The sequence below is a fragment of the Helianthus annuus genome, chromosome 9 (genome assembly GCF_002127325.2).
Source record: "Helianthus annuus cultivar XRQ/B chromosome 9, HanXRQr2.0-SUNRISE, whole genome shotgun sequence".
Classification (NCBI taxonomy): domain Eukaryota; kingdom Viridiplantae; phylum Streptophyta; class Magnoliopsida; order Asterales; family Asteraceae; genus Helianthus; species Helianthus annuus.
Window position 1 is genome coordinate 92,402,804 of NC_035441.2, and position 27,535 is coordinate 92,430,338.

Genomic DNA, 27,535 nt, shown 5'->3' on the forward strand with positions numbered 1-27,535 from the left:
GGGGTTCGGTGTGCTAAAATAAACTTTTGGGTCATCCAGGGACTAAAAGCGTCAAAAAGTGCATAAGTTTGCATTTTCGCGCATATCTTACGTTCTGAATACATCCGGACATCCAAAAATTTATGTAATCATTAAAATATTATGTTTTAGTGATTGGCTTGTCAAAAATCCATTCGTCGCGCAATTTGGATCGTTTTTGCATCCGTTACGACTTCCGTCGTAATTAACCGAACAACGCAATCGTACGGCCAAACGAACCGACATCCGAGATATTTTTGAGCACATTTTAAGTTCCCGATACTTTAACTTCATTTTAGAGCTTTGAAATGGGGTTAACGGGGCTTAAACGGGTCAAAAATGCATTAAAAACCAAGTTTGGAGGTGCAGGGGCCTGTTCTGCCAAAATTCAAACTTTCTGACCTGCAGGGTCCTTATGGACCGTAAGACCTACTCCATACGGTCCGTAAGAAGGTGCCAGTGACCAGAAAATGCATTCCAGCTTGATCCAGCTGTTCCTCACTTGTGCAAATGGTTTTGGGCAATCTATGGGCTGGTTTTGGGTGCCCATTGTATTGCAAATCAGTGGGTACAAGTGTAGGGATGAGATTTAACGCTTGGGGAACAAGAAACGATCCTAACGGTTGTGCCCTCCCTATAAATACCCAACCCCAACTTCATTCAAACCCACTTGATTCTGAGATTTTCTCTAAGTTGGAGTTATAAACACTTCATACCTGAGAAATACTCGGAAATCAATCTTGCGGGGACCTTCTGTAAGTATTCTTTCGCGTTTTTTGTTCGTTTTAGCATTAAAGTCAAACTGCGTTTGACTTTCTGCTTTGACCAGTTTTTGGTAAACGCGAAGTTCGTTTGAACTTCATAACGTGAGCGTAATCACGATGGTTATAGTCCCTAGTGACTACACCTACTGATTACCACGTTATCTAGGCTCAGTGACGAGTCGTAGTTTGCGTATTTTGTAACCAAACTACTCTAGGGTATCAAAACCGTTTGTTTTGATACCAAACCTGTTTTCTAACTTTACTAAACATGTTCTAGCATGTTTAGCTCGTCGCTTTTAGATTTGTGCTTGTTTAGGGTCGTAAAGGTAAGCGATCTAATCAATCGCTTATACTTTCGAACCCGACCCATTTGGTCGATCTTTAGGATCCGACCATACACATTAGGTGACCATAGTTGTATAGGGAATAACCTTCCGAGGTTATACCTTATGGTCACGTCGTTTAAGTAGTTGTATGATAAGTAGTTCTTATGCCTTAGGTAAATTTACCAAAATGCCCTTTTTGCACCAAAATTTATTTAAAGCATATGTAACCTAAATTTTGACATCTAAACTAATTAGGTAACTATATTAGACATGTTAAGGCATATTTTACTTGCCATAGGACTAGTTAAGCGGTCCGAACGCGTTTTACGCAAACGACGCGTTAAAGTAGCATAAGCTACCTAAAACGGGTCGTAATGGGTCGTAAGCACTTAGGTTAGGTTTCATTTTAGTATGTGGGCTTTGTTTAACCATATCATATGAGTTCCAATACTCATTTGGTTTACAAAACCTCATACTATCCGATCCCCCGATTTAGGTCCGGTTATTTATGTAGTTATCTATATAGGGTGCCGTTTGATTCCGTGATCCCCCTAGCTTTGCTTGGTTGTTGTTCAAGACTTCTAAGCACCCTCAAGTGAGTACATAGACCCCTCTTTTCTTGTTTTTCAAACATTTTGGGGTGAAACACATGTGCCTACTTGTTACTTTCGTGCTTTCTTGTTTTCACATCATATGCTTGCTATGTTCTTTAGTACACTTATAGTACATGATTTCATTACATTGTTTTGCTATGTATGTTAACTTAGCATGCTAGCACATTGATTTACATTACATCGTTTTGCTATATATGTTTACATGGCATATTAGCACATTGATTTACATGACTTTTTCTGCTTTGTATGTTTACTTAGCATACTTAGTACATTGTTTTCACATAACTTGTTTACATTTGGTATGACATTTGGTTTGCATAAACGGTTCTTTACTACATTCATTAACATTAGCTACGCCGCTCGGTAGTAAGTAATGGTACCATAGGACTTGACAAATCCCGTTCCTGACACCCTAGGTTTGTTTGGGTGAAAGGAATGACTGAATCCGAAAACATTTTACTTTGATAACCTTTACTCTAAGGTTATCCTGCTGTCTCAAGGCTTGAATGTAATGCGTTAACTCACCACATAAATGTTTGTATCAATAAAACAAGTTTTCTACTTGGCAAAACATAACTTTTTGATTTATTCAAAATACTTTGTTTTATTCCTTTTTACTTATGGTTAAGTATTCTCATTTTGTTACTTACCATACATAATTTTTGTTTACACATAACTACATGACTACATTTTGGGTTTTAAACATTGACAATGGTTTAGACAAGAACATTTGATGATTGGTTTGAACATGAACTATATGCTTTGGTGGTTTGTTTAAGTGACTTAAGTAACGATATGTGTGTAGTATGCTACAAGCATGGTGGATACGCCGCTGGTACTTCCTATATATAAGTGCTTGTATTAAATTACATGGCGTAGCGTTATTTAAATCATTCATTTGGATTTACACATTTTTACACAAATAACATATTTTTCACAAGACATTGTTTTACAAAACAGTTTGTTTTATACAAGCTCATTTTTTTGGTTATTCATTTAACCTTACATCATTTTTTTAACTATACCTATCTATCATCGATTTTCAAACGTTTTATAAAAGCAAACACTTAAACTGGATTCATGACAAGTTTTTGTTAAACATTTTCTTAAACCTAAGTCATGAATCCTATTTTTCATAAAACCTATGTACTCGCCGGCATTTTTATGCTGACGTATTTTCACATGTGTTTCAGGTACAATAGTTGATGATATTTGATGATGATATTGATGCATGCTCACATAGGATTGGACGAGGCCTTAGTGACATTAAAAGATGCAAGACTAGTTAATTTTTGTTATGTTTCTTTATTGTTAAGACATTGTAACTCATTTAATTCAATAAAACGAAATTTGTTTAATCCATGGTTGTGAAACAATGATTCTGTTACAACACTCCTCGAAGTTTCCGCCACGTTTTGTTGTTTTACGTGGTCGGGGTGTGACAGAAAAGTTGGTATCAGAGCTCATGGTTATAGGGAATTAGGTTATTAGTAATGCTTTGACCTAGTCTATAACCTTCCTAGGACCTTAACGCGAGTTTACTTGCGTTTAGTCATAAAACAATACCGTCACTTATCCTTAGGTGACAACCACAACAAGAACATAAATTTGATCTGCTTTGAAAACTAATCATCTGTTCTAGGATGATTGATTACCAGGTTTTGAACTCTCTAAGTTTTCAAATCTCGTCAAAGTTTGGGTCTAAATAATGTGAACACGTGCAAACTAGAAGAGTGAATGCCTGTACTCTGAGTTTTCTGTCTAAGGCTAGAGTGTTCGTACAAATCCGCAATATCGGACCAGTCACTCTTACCTGGGAACTCTTGGGGTGAATGTTCACTTATAGGCGAGCATGTCTTCAGCGATGCATTATTATGACCTGCTTACTTTGATTCTTCACCATCTCATTTGTTTGCCTTAGGTAACAAACAAATGATCGCAATCTCTATGCGTTGTCATTTTGTTTTGATCACCCGATAACCTTTCACTTGTTTCTTCCTATGTCTTTCATTTTCTTCTAGAATGTCTCTGTTTATCTCAGCAATGGTCAGATGTCCGAGCAAACAGCTAAACTTGCCCAGCAAATAGGTGAAGCTATTTTGAAGTCTGTGGATCTAGGCATTGCCATATTTCGCCTCAAAAATAGATCCATACAAGAGCCACTGAGGAAAGTTGAAGTCAAGCCTGCACCAAAATCAAGGAAGCGTAAGGCTTCAAAGAAACCCGCAGCAGATGCACCTAATCCAGCAGGACCTAGCCAAAAGGCAACACCACCTGCTAAGAAGCAATACAAGGGAACGGCACCACTATGCGACAAATGTAATGGGCATCACCAAGCTCACTTACAGTGTCGTCTGTGTGAATCATGTGGGCGAGTTGGTCACCTGGCGAGTGTTTGTCGAGCTAACCCAAACCAAGGTGGTCCAAATCAACCACAAGTCAATTCTGCTCAAGCTCGCTTTCCCCGTGGGTCGTGCTACAACTGTGGCAAGATAGGTCATTTCATGAACAAATGCCCAAAGCTTGCTAAGGCAAATCCAACTCACGTGTGACAACTCGTATTATTTAGGTACTTCCAATCTTCTGTTTTTTTTCCTTTCATCTACGTTAAACGTTTTGTCCGTGTAACTTCGTTGAACCTGATTATACAATAACCTGTTGATTAGTGTGGGTCACATCATTAAGTTAATCTCGACCCATTATACATCTAATGTACTGCCCAAATTATTGCAACACAATAACCCCTCTGGTTATTCGAATAACAATAAAGTGGGCTTGAGCCCACTTCGGACAACAACTTAAACCACCCTAGACTTCCTGGCCCAACTAGTATACGATTTCCTGGCCTACCTAGCATGTGTATTATACACTTCCTTATATTATGGATCAACAAACAAACCCTACGCTATTATCAACAAACAAACCATACGCCCTAGTCTTCCCCTGATCGCAAGCCTGCAACAGCGAAACCCCCCCTGCTCGAGGCATCATCTGAATCGATCTGAGTTTGCGGTTAGTATCTATATACGTATGCTACCTAGTTATTGGTGATGATAGTTGTGTGTTATTAATTGACAAGGAAAACGTGTATGCATTATAATTAAAACTGATAAGATTACGTCTTTGTTTCTTGTACCTGATTCATTATTAGTTATTTAATTCTAATATTAAACATGAGGAATCATTATTACAGTGGGTTAAATGTGAATATAAGTCATTCACGAGAAACAAATAGGAACCAGGCGGCGACTTTATGATCGGCAACCTTATGATTGGCCAATCATATTTAGTTGATAGTCAAATCATGCTTGTATTTGCTAGATAGGTCAGAATAGGTTGCATGTGATGGTAGTCCTTGATCGATTAGGGCCATGAGATGACATTATATGCTGATGAATGATTGCAGTATATAGGCGGTTAATCCGCTTTAGGAATTGATATGATAAATGGCGGGTATATAGTGTTAGGTATAATTTTTATAAAGTGTATATGTTAATATCGGATTAATATGCTTCTGTGAACAATTGTTGATTAATATGGGTGTTCACAAGAGGGGCCACACACCTCTTGATGCCATTGGGCCGCTCAAATAGGAATCAGTAAAGTAACTATTGGGTTGGGTATTAGGGGCGGCTTACAAGTTGAGTAGATAAAGTAAGTTGTGAGTCAATAATATAGCTGACAACAATTTAATGCTTCTAAAAGAATTCTATTGGGCCGATCGATATTTAAACATGAGAAAGGGGGGTTGCTTGTTCACGTGATGGATATCATAATTGTCTTGGGGATGGGGTCAACATGGGGTAATAATTCAATAATGTCAGTGCAATAATTTATGCAGGTAATCGGTCATGTGTTGACAAGAAAGATGGTTAATATGATGATATAGAAATTTAATTATGTGTGATAAAATAATGAGTGTTGTGAACACATTTAAGCATTGCATGATATGAGTATATGGTTGGATCCGACATGGTAGTTAAATAGGGTGTTAACTTTTGATGAACGAATTGGTGAAGTAACCCAGTTAACTGTTGTGTAATACTTAACTGTTGTTGTATGATATGCACAGGATCTGATTACATGTGTGAACTGAATAACTGTTTATGTGCTACTTGCTGATTTTTGCTTGAACACAAGATGATTATAATTTATACGCAAGTTATGCGAATGTAAACTGATTACGCGTACCTGGACGCTATAGGCTTTGATTAACTAAGTGTGAACAAGTAATATAACATACCGAGCAATCTCAGGTGAGTTCATTGCTCTTTTCTCAAGCATGGATCCCAGGGAAGGGATAACGGGTAACGTTCCGAGGAGGAATGCATGGGTAATGGGATGTTGGTTATTGTACTCAGTTTTCTATCATTGTAAGACCACAATATCTACCGGCACGTTGCTTGTAGGGCAACGGGGGTTATTAGTTGATAGCGCTATTAGGTTTGGCACCCTCACGACATTCGAGGAGAACGGGCGTGAACTAATTACCTTAAAACATGACCAATGCTTTGATAGAGGCATTGGGGTTGGCAATCACATATCATATGGCCATTCGGTAATCGAGTAATAACAACATCGAAACATCAAACATCATAACAACAAACAACATAACGTCTTGTAAACTGTTTTACTCACATGATCGGTAACACAACTTGGAAAACAAACACAAACCTTGAACTCACCAGCGTTGTCTGACACACTTGTTTTCATGCTTGTAGGTAATTATTGAAGGAACTTGGGAGCTTGCCGTCTGATGCTGCTGGAGTGGTTGTGGTCAAAATAAACAGTTATATTGATTTGGTTTTCATACATTTATACGCTTATACATTTATGCTTCCGCTCAATACTTTGGTTTTGGTTTAACTTTCAAACAATACATTTCTTCCAATTGGGTATTTCAATACATTATAACCTGTGTTTGATATGATTGGTGGCTCTTTGTTGGATCGTTGCATCCCCATTAGGGACATGCCCTAGGTGGAAATTTGGGGGTGTGACAGTTTGGTATCAGAGCCACTGGTTATAGAGAACTCGGTTTTAAAATGTTTTCATAAAACCAAACTATAACCGAATTGATCCAAACGATGACCATGACACTCAGCTTCAGATTGCAAGGTTCGTTCCTCACTAGTTTATGCATTATATGCCTAGTAAACGTAACTATATTTATAGCATGCACGACACGACATGGTAGGCATCATGACACATTGATAGTGTAATATAACTCTTGCAGCTAGTAAATCCTAATTTTGTTGGTAGTGCATATATTGTGTTGATTGGGGTGGGAGAAACTTCAAACATAAGTTAAGAAGCATCGAGAGGAGCATGCAAACCGCCTTATTATCATGGGTGCACACATAATAATAACGCGTGGTGCATGCAAATCCCAATGAGGCTTAACGAGTGTAAGAGGGGTTCTTCCCTGTTTGTGTATGAACATGGTAGTTAATCGTTCTTAACGTGATAAACCTGAACACTTTTCTCGTTCTCGACTCCTAAATTCGTTCCCTTCTCCTATTATAGAACCATGAGTGGACGAGGACACGGACGTGGTAGCATCAACATGACTCAGGCTGAGTTAACAAATCTGATAAACACACGTGTGGCTGAGGCTCTGGCAGCCTACCAAGCTGGTATGAACTGTACCAAATACTTTTAATCCTGTATCGTGTACACAACTCTTACTTCTGTGTTGTATCTTCTTTCACTCAGCGCACCCGAACAACCAGCCTGCCTGTACGTTCAAGATGTTTATGGATTGTAAGCCACAGACCTTCAGCGGGACGGAAGGGGCTGTGGGACTATTGAGGTGGTTCGAGAAAGCTGAGTCAGTGTTCGCTATGTGCAACTGTCCCGTGGGGGACCGCGTGAAGTATGCGACAGGCACGCTTGAGGATGGTGCCTTAACCTGGTGGAATGCCCAGGTTCAGCTGCTGGGTATTGATGCAGCAAACGATACTACTTGGGACGACTTCAAGGAATTAATGAGGGAGGAATACTGTCCTCGTGATGAGATACAGAAGCTAGAGAACGAGTATTACGATCTGAAACTGGTGGGATCTGAGGTTGAAGCGTACGTGAAGCGGTCGTATGAGTTGGCTGACTTGTGTCCGAATTTGTCTCGACCTATGTCTCGAAGGATTGAGTTATTCATCAAGGGATTACCTCCACGAGTGAAGGGTTTGGTTACTGCTGCAAATCTCAATAACTTAACTCAGATTGTCCGGTTGACTCACAAGATTATTGATCAGGAGGTGGAAAGCAACTCGCTACCACCGCGTGTTTCTAAAGCTACTGCTACCACCACCACAGCCACTACTCCTGTCATTGATAGTAAACGTAAGTGGGGTGATATGGACAAGGCGTCCCACTCGATTCAGCCCCAAAAGAAGACAGACACTGGCAGTACTCGCAGCTTTAGCCAAACATCCTCAGTGAATCAAAATCAGAGTTCTTATGTGGGAAAGAAGCCTCAGTGTAGCAAATGTGGGTTTCATCATTATGGGCAGTGTGCTCGAGTTTGTCGCAGGTGTGACAAGGTAGGCCATGAGGCCAAGGATTGTAGGGCTCCTCAGCCAAAACAGCAGCAGCAGCAGACTCAGCCGAATCAGAGACAGCAAGGGCAACAATCTCAGCAGAGTCAGGGGTTTAGAAAAGGATGTTATCAGTGTGGGGCTAAGGGACATATGAAGCGGGATTGCCCACAATTGAAACAGAATACAGGTGGTAACAACGCAGGGAGAAATGATGGGAACAATGGGGGCAACGTGGCGCGTGGGCGTGGATTTACTATTGGAGCTGGTGAAGCTCGGAACGACGGCAATGTAGTTACTGGTACGTTCTCTGTGAATGGTGTTTATGCTTCTATTTTATTTGATTCGGGTGCCGATTGGAGTTATGTGTCTACGGGGTTCAGTAGTCGTCTAGGATTGAGTCCTACACCTCTTGTTGTTAAGCATGTAGTGGAAATAGCAAATGGTAAAACTATTGAAGCGTCTCATGTCCTCATGGGTTGCAAATTAGATCTCTTAGGTTAAGTATTTGACATTGACCTACTTCCTGTCACTCTCGGAAGCTTCGATGTAGTGGTCGGGATGGATTGGTTATCCAAATATCAGGCAGAAATTCTCTGCAAGGAGAAAGTCGTTCGTATTCCCCTTGCTAGTGGTGAATCTTTATCGGTTTAGGGTCATCGTAGCGGTGCTACAGTAGGTATTATCTCAGCCATGAAGGCTCTAAGTTGTCTACGTAAGGGCTATCCTTCCCTTTTGGCCCTTGTTACTGACTCTCAGACTGACGAGAGGAAACTCGAAGACCTTCCTGTTGTTCGAGAGTTTCCTGATGTTTTTCCTGAAGAGTTCCCTGGTTTACCTCCACATCGTCAGGTAGAATTTCAGATTGAACTCCAGCCAGGAGCAGCACCGATTGGTCGTGCTCCATACCATCTTGCACCAGGAGAGTTGCAAGAATTATCGAATCAACTTCAAGAGTTACTAGACAGGGGTTTCATCCGTCCTAGCTCTTCTCCTTGGGGAGCCCCTGTATTATTTGTGAAGAAGAAGGACGGGTCTTTTCGTATGTGCATCGACTATCGCGAGCTCAACAAGGTGACGATCAAGAATCGTTATCCTCTGCCACGCATTGACGACTTGTTTGACCAGCTGCAAGGGTCAAGTTTCTATTCCAAGATTGATTTGAGGTCCGGATATCATCAGGTACGGGTTAGAGAGGAGGATGTGCCTCGAACAGCTTTTCGAACGCGGTATGGCCACTATGAATTTCTGGTTATGCCATTTGGGATGACCAACGCACCAGCGATCTTCATGGATCTCATGAACCGCGTGTGCAAACCTTACCTTGACGACTTCGTTATCGTTTTCATTGACGACATATTGATCTACTCCAAGAACAAGGAAGACCACGAGCGCCATCTTCGTCTTATTTTGGAGCTCCTGAGGAAGGAGCAGTTGTACGCAAAGTTTTCTAAGTGTGACTTCTGGATTCGGGAAGTACACTTTCTTGGGCACATCATTAACGAAATGGGAATTCATGTGGATCCTGCCAAGATCGATGCTATTCGAAGTTGGACGGCACCAAAGAATCCCTCAGAGGTGCGTCAATTTCTTGGTCTTGCGGGATATTATCGTCGGTTTATCCGGGATTTTTCTAAGATTGCTCAACCCCTCACCGCCCTGACTCAAAAGAAAGTTGTTTATTCTTGGGGATCGAACCAGGAAGAAGCTTTTCAGCTCTTAAAGCAGAAGTTGTGCAGCGCGCCGATTTTATCTCTACCAGAGGGTACTGAAGATTTTGTGGTTTATTGCGATGCGTCTATTCAGGGTCTCGGCTGTGTGTTGATGCAGCGAGACAAGGTGATAGCTTATGCTTCTCGACAGTTGAAGGTACACGAGAAGAACTATACGACACACGACCTGGAGTTAGGAGCCGTAGTCTTTGCGTTGAAGATTTGGAGGCATTACCTGTACGGTACCAAGTGTACCATCTATACCGATCACCGGAGTCTTCAACATATCTTCGACCAGAAGGAATTGAATATGCGGCAACGTCGTTGGGTCGAGCTTTTTAATGATTATGAGTGTGCTATCAAGTATCATCCGGGTAAAGCTAATGTTGTAGCTGATGCCCTTAGTCGCAAGGAACCGAAACAGAGGCGTGTTCGTGCCCTACAGCTTACTATTCACTCTGATTTACCTGCCCGGATTCGTTCAGCTCAGATTGAAGCGTTATAGGAAGAAAAAATCGAAGCCGAAGGATTACGAGGGCTACACAAGAAGAAGTTCGAGCAACGGTCTGACAATATCTACTACTTCATGGAACGGATATGGGTTCCTTCATTTGGTGATCTTCGAGAACTTGTGATGGACGAAGCACACAAGTCACGATATTCTATTCATCCAGGGTCTGATAAGATGTACCAGGACCTCAAGGTTTTGTATTGGTGGCCGAACATGAAAGCTATTATTGCCACCTACGTAAGTAAGTGTTTGACCTGTGCTAGGGTCAAGGCAGAGTACCAGAAGCCTTCGGGTCCACTTCAGCAGCCGGAGATACCTATGTGGAAATGGGAACAGATCGCTATGGATTTTGTTACGGGGTTACCTAGAACACAGGCTGGGAACGATACTATATGGGTGATTGTCGACCGTCTCACAAAGTCAGCACATTTCCTAGCAATCAAGGAGACAGATAAGTATTCGCAGCTCGCAGCAGTGTACCTTAAAGAGGTGGTTTCTAGGCACGGGGTGCCGACTTCTATTATTTCTGATCGAGATCCTCGTTTTACTTCAGAGTTATGGCAGGCCATGCATAAGTCATTCGGCTCACGTCTCGATATGAGCACGGCTTATCATCCACAAACGGATGGTCAGAGCGAGCGCACTATTCAGACACTAGAGGATATGCTGCGAGCATGCGTTATTGATTTCGGGAAAGGATGGGAAAAGCACTTGCCGTTGGTAGAGTTTTCCTACAATAACAGCTACCACACCAGTATCAAAGCGGCACCATTTGAGGCACTGTATGGGAGGAAGTGTCGTTCACCCCTCTGCTGGGCTGAGGTGGGTGATAGCCAGATCACAGGTCCTGAGATGGTACTCGAAACTTCAGATATGATCGTAAAAATCAGTGAACGTATGGCAGCTGCTCGTGACCGCCAGAAGGCCTATGCGGACAAGCGTGCCAAAGAGGTAGTGTTTGAAGTGAATGACCGCGTCATGCTGAAAGTCTCGCCGTGGAAAGGGGTTGTACGCTTTGGGAAGCGTGGCAAGCTGAACCCACGTTATGTTGGGCCGTTTAAAGTTCTTGAGCGTATCGGTAAGGTGGCTTACAGGCTGGAGTTACCTACTGAGCTGGGTAATGTTCACGACGTATTTCATATATCACAGTTAAAGAAGTGTTATGCTGACGACCCATTAGCGGTACCTTTTCAAGAGTTAAAAGTCGACGACAAGTTACAGTTTGTTGAAGAACCCATCGAAATCATGGACCGTGAGGTCAAAGTGCGTAAACACAGTCGTATTCCCATCGTTAGGGTTCGTTGGAACTCAAGACGTGGACCAGAGTTCACGTGGGAGCGCGAGGATCAGATGAAGCTCAAGTATCCTCACCTTTTTCCCAAAGACAAAGCCGAGTCGAGCAAAACTGGTGAATCTCGGGGCGAGATTCCTCTTCAAGTTGGGGATGATGTCACAACTGAGCAGAACCCATAACAATCTTGATTTCCCCACTTCACTCCTCAGTGTTTACTTACTAAATTTCGGGACGAAATTTCCTTCAAGTTGGGGATGATGTGACAACTCGTATTATTTAGGTACTTCCAATCTTCTGTTTTTTTCCTTTCATCTACGTTAAACCTTTTGTCCGTGTAACTTCGTTGAACTTGATTATACAATAACCGGTTGATTAGTGTGGGTCACATCATTAAGTTAATCTCGACCCATTATACATCTAATGTACTGCCCAAATTATTGCAACACAATAACCCCTCTGGTTATTCGAATAACAATCAAGTGGGCTTGAGCCCACTTCGGACAACAACTTAAACCACCCTAGACTTCCTGGCCGAACTAGTATACGATTTCCTGGCCTACCTAGCATGTGTATTATACACTTCCTTATATTATGGATCAACAAACAAACCCTACGCTATTATCAACAAACAAACCATACGCCCTAGTCTTCCCCTGATCGCAAGCCTGCAACAGCGAAACCCCCCCCCCCCTGCTCGAGGCATCATCTGAATCGATCTGAGTTTGCGGTTAGTATCTGTATACGTATGCTACCTAGTTATTGGTGATGATAGTTGTGTATTATTAATTGACAAGGAAAACGTGTATGCATTATAAGTAAAACTGATAAGATTACGTCTTGTTTCTTGTACCTGAATCATTATTAGTTATTTAATTCTAATATTAAACATGAGGAATCATTATTACAGTGGGTTAAATGTGAATATAAGTCATTCACGAGAAACAAATAGGAACCAGGCGACGACTTTATGATCGGCAACCTTATGATTGGCCAATCATATTTAGTTGATAGTCAAATCATGCTTGTATTTGCTAGATAGGTCAGAATAGGTTGCATGTGATGGTAGTCCTTGATCGATTAGGGCCATGAGATGACATTATATGCTGATGAATGATTGGAGTATATAGGCGGTTAATCCGCTTTAGGAATTGATATGATAAATGGCGGGTATATAGTGTTAGGTATAATTTTTATAAAGTGTATATGTTAATATCGGATTAATATGCTTCTGTGAACAATTGTTGATTAATATGGGTGTTCACAAGAGGGGCCACACACCTCTTGATGCCATTGGGCCGCTCAAATAGGAATCAGTAAAGTAACTATCGGGTTGGGTATTAGGGGCGGCTTACAAGTTGAGTAGATAAAGTAAGTTGTGAGTCAATAATATAGCTGACAACAATTTAATGCTTCTAAAAGAATTCTATTGGGCCGATCGATATTTAAACATGAGAAAGGGGGGCTGCTTGTTCACGTGATGGATATCATAATTGTCTTGGGGATGGGGTCAACATGGGGTAATAATTCAATAATGTCAGTGCAATAATTTATGCAGGTAATCGGTCATGTGTTGACAAGAAAGATGGTTAATATGATGATATAGAAATTTAATTATGTGTGATAAAATAATGAGTGTTGTGAACATATTTAAGCATTGCATGATATGAGTATATGGTTGGATCCGACATGGTAGTTAAATAGGGTGTTAACTTTTGATGAACGAATTGGTGAAGTAACCCAGTTAACTGTTGTGTAATACTTAACTGTTGTTGTATGATATGCACAGGATCTGATTACATGTGTGAACTGAATAACTGTTTATGTGCTACTTGCTGATTTTTGCTTGAACACAAGATGATTATAATTTATACGCAAGTTATGCGAATGTAAACTGATTACGCGTACCTGGACGCTATAGGCTTTGATTAACTAAGTGTGAACAAGTAATATAACATACCGAGCAATCTCAGGTGAGTTCATTGCTCTTTTCTCAAGCATGGATCCCAGGGAAGGGATAACGGGTAACGTTCCGAGGAGGAATGCATGGGTAATGGGATGTTGGTTATTGTACTCAGTTTTCTATCATTGTAAGACCACAATATCTACCGGCACGTTGCTTGTAGGGCAACGGGGGTTATTAGTTGATAGCGCTATTAGGTTTGGCACCCTCACGACGTTCGAGGAGAACGGGCGTGAACTAATTACCTTAAAACATGACCAATGCTTTGATAGAGGCATTGGGGTTGGCAATCACATATCATATGGCCATTCGGTAATCGAGTAATAACAACATCGAAACATCAAACATCATAACAACAAACAACATAACGTCTTGTAAACTGTTTTACTCACATGATCGGTAACACAACTTGGAAAACAAACACAAACCTTGAACTCACCAGCGTTGTCTGACACACTTGTTTTCATGCTTGTAGGTAATTATTGAAGGAACTTGGGAGCTTGCCGTCTGATGCTGCTGGAGTGGTTGTGGTCAAAATAAACAGTTATATTGATTTGGTTTTCATACATTTATACGCTTACACATTTATGCTTCCGCTCAATACTTTGGTTTTGGTTTAACTTTCAAACAATACATTTCTTCCAATTGGGTATTTCAATACATTATAACCTGTGTTTGATATGATTGGTGGCTCTTTGTTGGATCGTTGCATCCCCATTAGGGACATGCCCTAGGTGGAAATTTGGGGGTGTGACAACCCACGGATGAGCAGTTGGCTGACTAGAAGATGTTGTTGTCTTATGCTTCTGTTTCTTTTGTTTTCTTGTAATGTGAAACAATCTGTTTTGTTTATAAATAAATTGTTCTTCACAATTCTGATATACAAGTGTAGTTACATGTGTGTATGGCATTTCTCTATAATACCTACATCAAGGAACCTTGTTCTTTACAAACTACTCTTATGATTCTCCCTTTCAAGTGATCGCTCATGATTTCCTCAAAATTTTAAGTACTCGTCTCATTCTAGCAGACGAAGTACATGAAATGAAATGACATTATGAGTAATCGTGCTCTTCGCATATTTTTGACTTTAAATCCCTAGTTAGATAACTAAAGGTATTTTTAAATCTCATACCCATTACGATCTGATTTTTTTTTTCAACATGCATAACATAAGTTTTCAAAACAACCTTCATGATTTCAAAATGTTATTAGTACAGTATAATTACTTATATCAAGTGCATGATTTCAAAAGCATCATTCAGGTTTTCAAAAACCTTATATTTTCAAAATTCATCTTGCATGATTTTAAAACATTTTTTTTTAAATATACCTACTTAATACACCTACTTTATGATTTCAAAAGTATTATATATATAAGGTTTCCAAAAACATTAAACACATTTTAGAACCCCATGCATAGTTTTCAAAATATTTTCCTCATACATTGACTTAACCTTCAAATTCCGCTTCATGTGTCGCCTTGGCATATCTAGCATCTCAACTTCATAAGCATTTTTACTTCATGTTTTGACTTAAGCACATCCAGTGCAAGGTTTCAAAACATCTTCAACTTCTAAAATCCATATGGGATCTTCTTATCATTACAATTAGATCCTTGTGCATAATTATCATTCAAATCAGAGTCCTTAATTGGATTCTTTGTGTACCTTAATTCGAACATTTCGGTTCCTTATAATCAAAATCGAATTTTCTCTTTAAGATCTTTTCTAACTTCATAGTTAGATTCTTGATAATGTTTAAAGCACCAATCAAAATCCACTGATTGGATACCTGGTGTGCATTAAATACATGCGCTCAGTTAACAGAACAAATTAACAAAATCATGACAAGTTTAAAATCAAGATAAACAATTTTGTGGTTATGTGACTATGTGTTTATGCATTTTGCGTTTTCTTTTATGCATATTTTGTGTTTTTATACTCTGGATATTCGTTATCCAAATCCTCGTAGAACCTTTCATATCTTCATATGAGGGACTCGTAGTAGGATATTCGAAGGTACTATCTCAAATCCTTAATTGGGCTTCTACGTGATCGTTAAGACCCTTGGATTATATAGTACCATTCCATCATTCAAAGAGACCCCTTTTAGTGGTCTAGGTCAAAAGATTGATTCAAATTCTGGTTGAGAATGACATGCGATGATAAAAGCTGAAAAGACTCCTTGGCGGTCTGGAGATCATTTATTGACTCAATTAAAAAGGACCCCATTGTGGTCTAATCACAATCATCACAGGCTCGTTCATCGTTTTCCTCCCCTACACATTATAAGATGCACTACGTGACTATGCAAGGAATTACGTAATTATGGATGCATACATAATTATGAAGTTCAGTGCACGGAAACCGCGGTAAGACTTATTATGTGTAAGAACCAATAGTGGCAACCATAACAAAATGTAAACAATGTAATAGAGGTACGGTGGACGCACCAATAACGCTTTATATACTTGTATATAAGTGACCCTCTCACGTTGCAAGCATGATGTTATTTAAGGTTACTAGAAGTTCAGGACTCTAACCAGTGTTGTTCGATCTTTTCAACTTCATGTCTCAAGCTCTCACAAGTTTCCTCTAAATAAATTTCGGGACGAAATTTCCTGAAGTAGGGGAGACTGTGACACATGTGTCACTTCAGCCATCAAACAAATACCAAACCAATGAAATATTGTATTTCATACTTGGGATTTGTATAAACATGTGTATCATTTGCACATATCAACTCTTGTTCGATTTCGGGCTTTAGATCGCTTTCTGGAAGGTTATAAGCACACTGATGCGTAAACATAACCAGTTTAATGCAACAAACACTCCGGAATAGTGACATAGGCTTAACATACCTTAAATAACCATTACATAACTTAGAAATAAGTTTAGGAAGGTTTGGTATGCCGAAATCAAGTTAATTCGCTTACAGGGACTAAAATTGACAAACTACGAAAGTATGCCGATTTGAACTGTAACGAACATTTCGGAACATGCCCATAAGTTAAACACACCCTAAATATCCTTTACATAGCTTAGAAATAGGCTTTGAGGGGTTCGGTGTGCTAAAATAAACTTTTGGGTCATCTAAGGACTAAGAGCGTCAAAAAGTGCATAAGTTTGCATTTTCGCGCATATCTTACGTTCTGAATACATCCGGACATCCAAAAATTTATGTAATCATTAAAATATTATGTTTTAGTGATTGGCTTGTCAAAAATCCATTCGTCGCGCAATTTGGATCGTTTTTGCATCCGTTACGACTTCCGTCGTAATTAACCGAACAACGCAATCGTACGGCCAAACGAACCGACATCCGAGATATTTTTGAGCACATTTTAAGTTCCCGATACTTTAACTTCATTTTAGAGCTTTGAAATGGGGTTAACGGGGCTTAAACGTGTCAAAAATGCATTAAAAACCAAGTTTGGAGGTGCAGGGGCCTGTTCTGCCAAAATTCAAACTTTCTGACCTGCAGGGTCCTTATGGACCGTAAGACATACTCCATACGGTCCGTAAGAAGGTGCCAGTGACCAGAAAATGCATTCCAGCTTGATCCAGCTGTTCCTCACTTGTGCAAATGGTTTTGGGCAATCTATGGGCTGGTTTTGGGTGCCCATTGTATTGCAAATCAGTGTGTACAAGTGTAGGGATGAGATTTAACGCTTGGGGAACAAGAAACGATCCTAACGGTTGTGCCCTCCCTATAAATACCCAACCCCAACTTCATTCAAACCCACTTGATTCTGAGATTTTCTCTAAGTTGGAGTTATAAACACTTCATACCTGAGAAATACTCGGAAATCAATCTTGCGGGGACCTTCTGTAAGTATTCTTTCGCGTTTTTCGTTCGTTTTAGCATTAAAGTCAAACTGCGTTTGACTTTCTGCTTTGACCAGTTTTTGGTCAACGCAAAGTTCGTTTGAACTTCATAACGTGAGCGTAATCACGATGGTTATAGTCCCTAGTGACTACACCTACTGATTACCACGTTATCTAGGCTCAGTGACGAGTCGTAGTTTCGGTCAAAATGCGTTTTCTTGCGTATTTTGTAACCAAACTACTCTAGGGTATCAAAACCGTTTGTTTTGATACCAAACCTGTTTTCTAACTTTTCTAAACATGTTCTAGCATGTTTAGCTCATCGCTTTTAGATTTGTGCTTGTTTAGGGTCGTAAAGGTAAGCGATCTAACCAATCGCTTATACTTTCGAACCCGACCCATTTGGTCGATCTTTAGGATCCGACCATACACATTAGGTGACCATAGTTGTATAGGGAATAACCTTCCGAGGTTATACCTTATGGTCACGTCGTTTAAGTAGTTGTATGATAAGTAGTTCTTATGCCTTAGGTAAATTTACCAAAATGCCCTTTTTGCACCAAAATTTATTTAAAGCATATGTAACCTAAATTTTGACATCTAAACTAATTAGGTAACTATATTAGACATGTTAAGGCATATTTTACTTGTCATAGGACTAGTTAAGCGGTCCGAACGCGTTTTACGCAAACGACACGTTAAAGTAGCATATGCTACCTAAAACGGGTCGTAATGGGTCGTAAGCACTTAGGTTAGGTTTCATTTTAGTATGTGGGCTTTGTTTAACCATATCGTATGAGTTCCAATACTCATTTGGTTTACGAAACCTCATACTATCCGATCCCCCGATTTAGGTCCGGTTATTTATGTAGTTATCTATATAGGGTGCCGTTTGATTCCGTGATCCCTCTAGCTTTGCTTGGTTGTTGTTCAAGACTTCTAAGCACCCTCAAGTGAGTACATAGACCCCTCTTTTACTGTTTTTCAAACATTTTGGGGTGAAACACATGTGCCTATTTGTTACTTTCGTGCTTTCTTGTTTTCACATCATATGCTTGCTATGTTCTTTAGTACACTTATAGTACATGATTTCATTACATTGTTTTGCTATGTATGTTAACTTAGCATGCTAGCACATTGATTTACATTACATCGTTTTGCTATATATGTTTACATGGTATATTAGCACACTGATTTACATGACTTTTTCTGCTTTGTATGTTTACTTAGCATACTTAGTACATTGTTTTCACATAACTTGTTTACATTTGGTATGACATTTGGTTTGCATAAACGGTTCTTTACTACATTCATTAACATTAGCTACGCCGCTCGGTAGTAAGTAATGGTACCATAGGACTTGACAAATCCCGTTCCTGACACCCTAGGTTTGTTTGGGTGAAAGGAATGACTGAATCCGAAAACATTTTACTTTGATAACCTTTACTCTAAGGTTATCCTGCTGTCTCAAGGTTTGAATGTAATGCGTTAACTCACCACATAAATGTTTGTATCAATAAAACAAGTTTTCTACTTGGCAAAACATAACTTTTTGATTTATTCAAAATACTTTGTTTTGTTCCTTTTTACTTATGGTTAAGTATTCTCATTTTGTTACTTACCATACATAATTTTTGTTTACACATAACTACATGACTACATTTTGGGTTTTAAACATTGACAATGGTTTAGACAAGAACATTTGATGATTGGTTTGAACATGAACTATATGCTTTGGTGGTTTGTTTAAGTGACTTAAGTAACGATATGTGTGTAGTATGCTACAAGCATGGTGGATACGCCGCTGGTACTTCCTATATATAAGTGCTTGCATTATATTACATGGCGTAGCGTTATTTAAATCATTCATTTGGATTTACACATTTTTACACAAATAACATATTTTTCACAAGACATTGTTTTACAAAACAGTTTGTTTTATACAAACTCATTTTTATGGTTATTCATTTAACCTTACATCATTTTTTTAACTATACCTATCTATCATCGATTTTCAAACGTTTTATAAAAGCAAACACTTAAACTGGATTCATGACAAGTTTTTGTTAAAAATTTTCTTAAACCGAAGTCATGAATCCTATTTTTCATAAAACCTATGTACTCACCGGCATTTTTATGCTGGCGTATTTTCACATGTGTTTCAGGTACAATAGTTGATGATATTTGATGATGATATTGATGCATGCTCACATAGGATTGGACGAGGCCTTAGTGACATTAAAAGATGCAAGACTAGTTAATTTTTGTTATGTTTCTTTATTGTTAAGACATTGTAACTCATTTAATTCAATAAAACGAAATTTGTTTAATCCATGGTTGTGAAACAATGATTCTGTTACAACACTCCCCGACGTTTCCGCCACGTTTTGTTGTTTTACGTGGTCGGGGTGTGACAAATGGTTTACAAGTTGTAAAGTAAGAATTTTTATAAAAATGGTTCAAATGGAAGGAAAACCATGTTATTGAAGTAAGTGGATCATGTTAATCAACATGTTAAAAGACTACAAGTTTTTATAAAAGTTCAAGTTCATAACTTCATCAAAGAGATGCATTTTGTGCATGTGTTAGGGTGTAGTATTGTTGTTGATGATTGTTGATGATTTTTGAAAAGAAAAAGACATGCTTAAAGCATGGAAACCTCCATTTTTCAAAAGAAACTATGGCAATTTTTTTCTTAGAATTTAAACACTTATAAAAATATGTTTTAAACAAGTGTTTACAACTAATCTTGAATCATGGTTTTAAGTATAAAAATTGCCATAATTTTTGGTATAAAAATTTCAAGTAATGGAGGTTGATTTTCAAAAAATAAAAATGGCTAAGAATATATATTTAGGAAAATATATATTTAGAGACCACACGAAATATGTGCTATGTGTATATTAGTTGTATTAGTTATACTAAAATTAGGAACATGAAAATAATATACCACACAAAAATACCTATTTGTAATTAAAGAATTAAAAAAAATTACAAAAATACAAAAATACACATCTTGGACACAAATAATGGATTTTGGACGAACGGACCTATCGGACATAATGAACACTATATACATATATTCCGGATTGAAAATAATATATCAAGGTTTGGGAAAAATATATTTTCTGAAAACCGAACAAGTGACAAAATACATTTTTACAAATACTATACTACATTTTGTCAAATTTGAAAATATATTATTTTGGGTATAAGAAAATATATATTTTCATAAACAACTTAAAAATATATTTTTGGTGGAAGCTAAATATATATATTTTTCTAACTTTGATCTTAAAAATAAATTATTTTTAAGATACATGGGTGTAACATCCCTCAAAATCGGACCTCCAAGATTCGACCCGGATTGTAAAACCGGACCTTTATCAATAAAATAAAAAGAAGAATTTATATTACTCTATTTATCATGTAATTAATCGTCACATGTTGCATCAGACAAAAATCGGAATAAAAGCAACGGTTTATAAGCGAATCCCAGTTAGATCGGTTCAATATTATAAAGGAAATAATTAACTACGTTAAAATGGTAGTTAACACGACTTCTGAACTTTAAAGGGGTAAAACTGTCAAAATGACAAAGTTACAAGTTAAGGGGGGTTGTTTTTGTAATTGTAGGATCGCGTGCTGACCCAAACGAGTCAATTGGAAGAGCTCTAATCCATTTCAGATGCGGAAAATAAGAAACGAACTTGAAAAACAGCTTGATATACTTAAATCTGCCTTGTATTGATGATTTTACACTGAATATAGTCAAATGGCACTTTGGCAGCAGTTCAGTACAGGAAACAAGAGTATCGTTACTGATTTCGCTCAGAGACACCTATATATAGGGTCCTGATTTCGCTCATAGAGACACAAGACATTAGGAGCGAAATCAGCAGCTTATGATTTCGCTCGAAAGTGAAATCCTGACATTTGGAGCGAAATCAGCCATGAGCTGCTAGGAGCGAAATCAACATCTATACATCCTACACTTTAACATTTTCTAGTACAACGTGCCCTGATCTAACATTCTAAGTCTAAGACTCGATACAAGACGAAGTCGACAGATGTATGCACTAACAGACTCCCCCTCAGATGTTGATGAGTCTTCAATGTCGAGTCTTCTCAAACTTTGGTCTTTATCAGTCTTTGGGCTTCCAAAATCTTTTTCGAACTCTTTGTTCCACTCTAATTCTCTTGATCAGCTCTCTTGATTCTTTAAGTTCATCAGCATCTGCACTTTCAGGATCAGAACCTGGCTTTTGTCAATCCGACTCCCCCTCAACTTGTGCTGGGATCATAGTCTAACTACCAGATTCACTTGCAGAATCAGGATTGCAATCTGGCTTGCTACTCTCAATCAGAATCCAGGCTTTCCTGCAACTCCTCTACCCAAAATATAAGATTCATAAAAACAAGATATTAACAAATTTTAAAATCGTATGCATCAACACTGACTCCCCTTCTATCAATATTCAATCAGAATTACAGTAATCATTCATAAAATATTTTTTACAATAAAATTTTCTTTGAAAATCTTTTCAATCAAATTCACCCAAACCTGTTCATCATGTTCAGCACTCGGAATTTTGAAAATCAGCTTTTCAATATCAGTTGACGAAAATCTTTTTGGATTTTTCAAAATTTTAACTAAAACACACTGAAAATCTTTTTGGAATTTTGTGAAATAACTGAAATGAAATGCAGTAAAGGAATATTTACATACAATATTTTTGTGAGTTTGTGTAAGAGGATCATATCAGTTTGCTAAGACAAATCACCAAGACCGTTAAGCTTTACACATTTTATGTTTTAAACAATTCACTTAGATTGTCAGTATACTGATCCACTTAAATTTTCACACAAAGTTCAACTGTTTCGAGATACGAAATTAATGTCTTAAACACTTAAACTTATTCGCGTGTCCCACCTTAGAATATACTCTCGTATCCAGATCCCAATATTTAGTCTTACATGTGAGTATACCTAGATGATATCTGTAAGGGGTTAGATGCGAAACCGTGAGAGCTCAGGTCAGAACTTCCGTTCAGCAGAGAGATGACGGTTCGACTTTTGGTGGGTCCCCTTTAGAGGATCTTTTTTACAACAACAATGACTATCAATTTTATTGTTTCATCAATTTTCTGAGGGCGACGCTTTTTCAAGCATTCGGAAAGTATTATCCGGGGACTAGGTCAGTATTTCCATACAGCAGAAGTCCCGGTATAATACCCCAGATATCACTAAGCATAAAGACCTAGTATCTCAGAATAAGGGGTCCTTCAAACAAGATTTCGGGGGGTTACCCATATATCCGAGAGATGTTACCCACGAATTAAGCAAGTTTGAAATTTAGGTTTATATCTCGCCACAATCTATTAAATATGCAAAAACCTACTGCACATCATCAGTGAGACCGTTTATCACTATTTAACTTTCCAATTCTTTAGCATGTTGTGATCGTCCACTGATGTACTATCATTTCCTCTTTTATACAACAAACCTCATTTTTGATTTTATCATGTTTTTGGCTTTTTCAAATTTTCTAATGTTTTTGGATTTTCTGTGAAATTTTTACTCCCCCTAAAATACAAACGCATATAAAGGAAAAATTTGAAAACAAACTGTACAAACAAATTGACAACTGATATCAAATCGCCATCCACTCGGCATAAACAATCAGAACTCCCCCTCACAACAAACTATTTTCCCATTGTAATTTCAAAACAGTTAAGTTTGTTTTAATCAAATGGTTTTTCCGGAAAATTAGTTTTGTTGATTTTCAAACCACTTGTAGGTTAGGGGATAAACTCATCATTTGTTCTCCAAAATACCACTTGTAAGCATGATCCAATCAAGTTCAACTTAATGACCTTGATTAACCACTTTGTCAATGAAAAACTCTTTCAACCACTTACAGGTTCACTCACCAACCATAATCACTTGTAAATCAAAATATAACAATTTAAAGATATCACCTGTAGATTTACCAAACAAACATTTCAAGAATGATGCCGATTCCTGCTCCACTCTTTACCAACCAGGGAGCTCCGGCAATTCACAACTTGTAAATTTAACATCTTTAAGATTCTTTTACTCAAACAGATTTTAAGAAAGATGCCGATTCCTGGTCCACGATTAAAAACTTGGGATCTCCGGCAAGTCAGGTGTTTAATCAAACATAATGTCCACCCAAGCCTGACCAGCCTTGGGTGATTTTGGAACACATCTTTCCCACCAACATTTTGATTTGTAAAATTCTTTAGCACCCTTTACCTTTCTGTCGACCATCTTACCAAAAATATGTTTGACTTTCCCGTTGAAAGCCTTCTCAACATCAAATTCTACCTTATCATCGAAGAATTGATTTGAGATCTCAACCTTACCAACTTTCTTCATCAAATTTCCTTTGTCAATTTTGGAAAATTCTCATCGTTCACTTCTGGAACGGAACTCATAATCTTTTTCTCAATCAATGACTTCTCTGATTTTATGGAATCAGATTCATTGTCAGAATTACCCTCAGATTTAACCACCCACTTTTGCTTGTTCAAATTACCTCTTCTTTTGTAAAAACGGTTTGAACTTTCTCCTTCCTCAGAAGTAGAATTTTCAAACTTTTTAACATTTTTCACAGGTTGTTATCAACACAAGTCTTTCTCAAAACAGAGTTAGAAGAAACTCCCTGTTTTTTGTAGTTGGTCTTGGGTCAATTCCAAGCTATGTGTCCAACTTCCTGGCATTTGAAATAGGTTCTTCTGTCAACTCTTTGAGCAAACTTTTTAACATTTTTCTTCACTTCAGCAAGAAACTCTTGATTTGACTGCTTCCAGAACGGTTTCTTCTGCTCATCTTCAGAACTCCCACCTGAAACAAATTTTGTTTTTGGTTTATAAGTTTTCTGATTTTTATAATTTTCTGACGAATTAAAACCAAGACCTTTCTTTTTGAGATTACCATTATGGTTTGATTTCTTTTGGAAATTATAACCACAACCGTAACCCATTTTCTTGTTTACTCTTTGTTGAATCCTTGAAGTGTAAGTTTTAGGTTTTTCAGAAAGATTTAAATCTTTTATTTTAGAAATAATAATTTCTATTAATTTGAAAACCATTTTGATCTTTTCAGTTTTAACACTTCTTATTGGGAGTTCCTCATCAGAATATAATTTGTTTGAATCATTCAATGTATATGCTACTTTGATTGATCGGTCATTCAAATTAGATTTTGATAACAGGAATTCTTTATTGTAAACCCTCTTGACCGGCGAACTCGGACTCTTCTCAGATGAACTCGAACTATCTGACTTAAACTCCGACTTTGACTCTTCATCCATATCCAACACCTGATCGACAACTCTCTTAACTAACTCAGACTCATGATCAGTGTCAGACGCTGTGAATGTGACATCAATATTGTCTGGTAATTCATCAGTGATTTCAGACTTTAATTTGATGTTTAGAGCCTTGTCTACCCGTTCCTCATTTGGTTTCCTGGGGGAATAACTCTCAAAGATAGGAGGCGGACATCTATTATACTTGACACTTGGTTTCTTACCAGTATCAGCATCTTCAGTCTTATCCTTCTTGAAAGCCTCAAGACCTGCAACAGTAGGATAAACACGATCAATCAAATAATCACACGTAGTGTAACTCAACAATAATCGTTTAATCCTTTCACTCTCGATCTTTTCTAGTTCCAACTCCTTCTTTAGCTTAGCACAATCTTCAATGTAGTCATTGATGACGCTTTTCTTTGTCATTAAAGTTGCACTCATCTTGTCATTTGCTTTCTCAATTTCTGCATTTGTTCTTTTCAAACTATCAACTGTCCTGTTCAGCACATCGTACGACTCCTTCACATACTTTACATCGAACAGTAGATCTTTAATTTTCTCTAACTCGGTAATCTTTTTATCTTTTTCTTCACAAACTTTGCAAGATTCTGAACATTTCTCACAAGGCTTCGTGACTTCAACCACCTTTTCAACTATCTTTTCAACTTGTACAAGTTTCTCGACCTCAACAATCTTTTCTATTTCGACAACTTTTTCAACAACTTTCTCAACTTCCACAAGTTTCTCAACTTCGACGATTTTCTCTACCACTTTTTCCACTTCAACAATCTTTTCTGTCGCATTCTCAGTTACTGCTTCAATTTTTGTTTCTCCAGCTTCTGTCTTTGCCTTTTCATCAGCTAGTAACTTTGCTGCTTCCAGCTCTCTCTTCAAACGAGCAATCTTCTTCTGATTCAGCATCTCAAATATATCTGCATAGAAAAAATTAAAACTATCAGGATCAATGCTTTTTCTACATTTGTTAAGATACTCTTCCTCATCATCAGTATCAACATCACTTCCAAGATCTGGAAAAATCGGAATTCTTTTCTGACAATCTTCATTGTCATACAAAATTCTTGTTACAAGAGCCACATCAGGTCTAGTCACACCCGGTATGTAATTGTCCCAGCTGAATCCCTCTGCAACAAACTCATCACCTTGGTCTATTATCCCAAAATAAGCTTTTTTATTTGCTTCTTCGATCATTTTCCCGTGAGCAGTTTTCTGATCCTTTTGTTGAGGTTGTTGATCGATCTGATGAAAGATTGATTTTTGATAATAATTGCTCTTATCTTCACTTCCAGTTAACTCTTGGTTCTTACACTCCCGTTTAAAATGACCTTTTCCTTTACATCGGAAACAGGTAACCTTTGACTTGTCAAAACCAAGTGGAGAGGTAGCCATTTCTTGAAACTCGTCTCTGCCAGTAATTTGCTGAAACTTTTCAGCTCGCCTGCATGCACTAGCCAAACACCACTTCACATCCATCAGCTCAAGCTCTTCTGCATCGATTTGGTCGTAATCTTCTTTTGTGAGCATCGGATTACCAATTCTTCCTGCAATCAAGCTTTCATACGACTCTAACATGGCTACAAGAGATGCCATGTGCTGCTTAGCCATTTCAGGAGATAGATTTTGACCATTCTAAATGTTCAAGGTCACATTGCACTGCAGATTTGTAGAATTTTGCTTCTGAGGGCTAGGGGTGTTGCTGTTTGGATCAAAGCTTGAGTATGATGAAGTGTATCCACCACTTTGAGTTGTAGTGCTAGCATTTGGACTTGCAGAACCATCAGGACTGAATGCAGTACTAGTCTTTGGACTTTGACTGGGAGTGGCCTCAAACTTGTTCCCTCGGTAGTACAGACTGACATCCTGTTTCGCATTTGGATTTGTCATGATAGCTGTCTTTTGAATATCCAGCTCCTGTTCTTCAATTTTCTGGATGAATTGTGCCAAATTCATGCTCTCGGACTTCCTCATGAGTTTCACAACCATCAAATATGTTCCCCACTTATGCTGTGGTAACGCCTCAGCTAGTTTATCGACCCACTCATCATCCTCTTTCTTGATATCCAACCTACCCATTTCCAATACCAGATGACAATATCTATCAATGGTCTGCTTGGTTGTTTCATGATCAAACGCAGTAAACATGTCAAACGATTTCTTCAATAAGGCCTTTTTGTTTTTGATCATATCAGCACTCCCTCTGAATTTCTGAAGCAAAGCCTCCCAGATTGATCTAGCTGTTCCGTTATGTTGAAGCAAGACAAAGATGTCTTCTTTAACTGCTTGCTATAGAATGCTGATCATCATCTTTTCACTTGTGTATTTCAGCTTGTCGGCTTTTGTAAAATCATTAAAACCCTTTTCTAACCCGCGTTCATTCTTAGGTTTCTCATAATCTTTTAGCAATGAACACCATGCATCAAATCTGTAGGCTTGAACCCAGTTCTCAAATCGGTTTTTCCAACCCTGAAAATCCTCAATGTACATCAGCTTCGGTGGTTTCTGATGGGTACCCGTCTCATTCTCACTGTATACTGTTTCAGCAGCGGTAACTGGTGCAACGGGTGTAGCAAATGCATTGTAGAATTCCTTGGCCATGATTTGATAACATGTTTT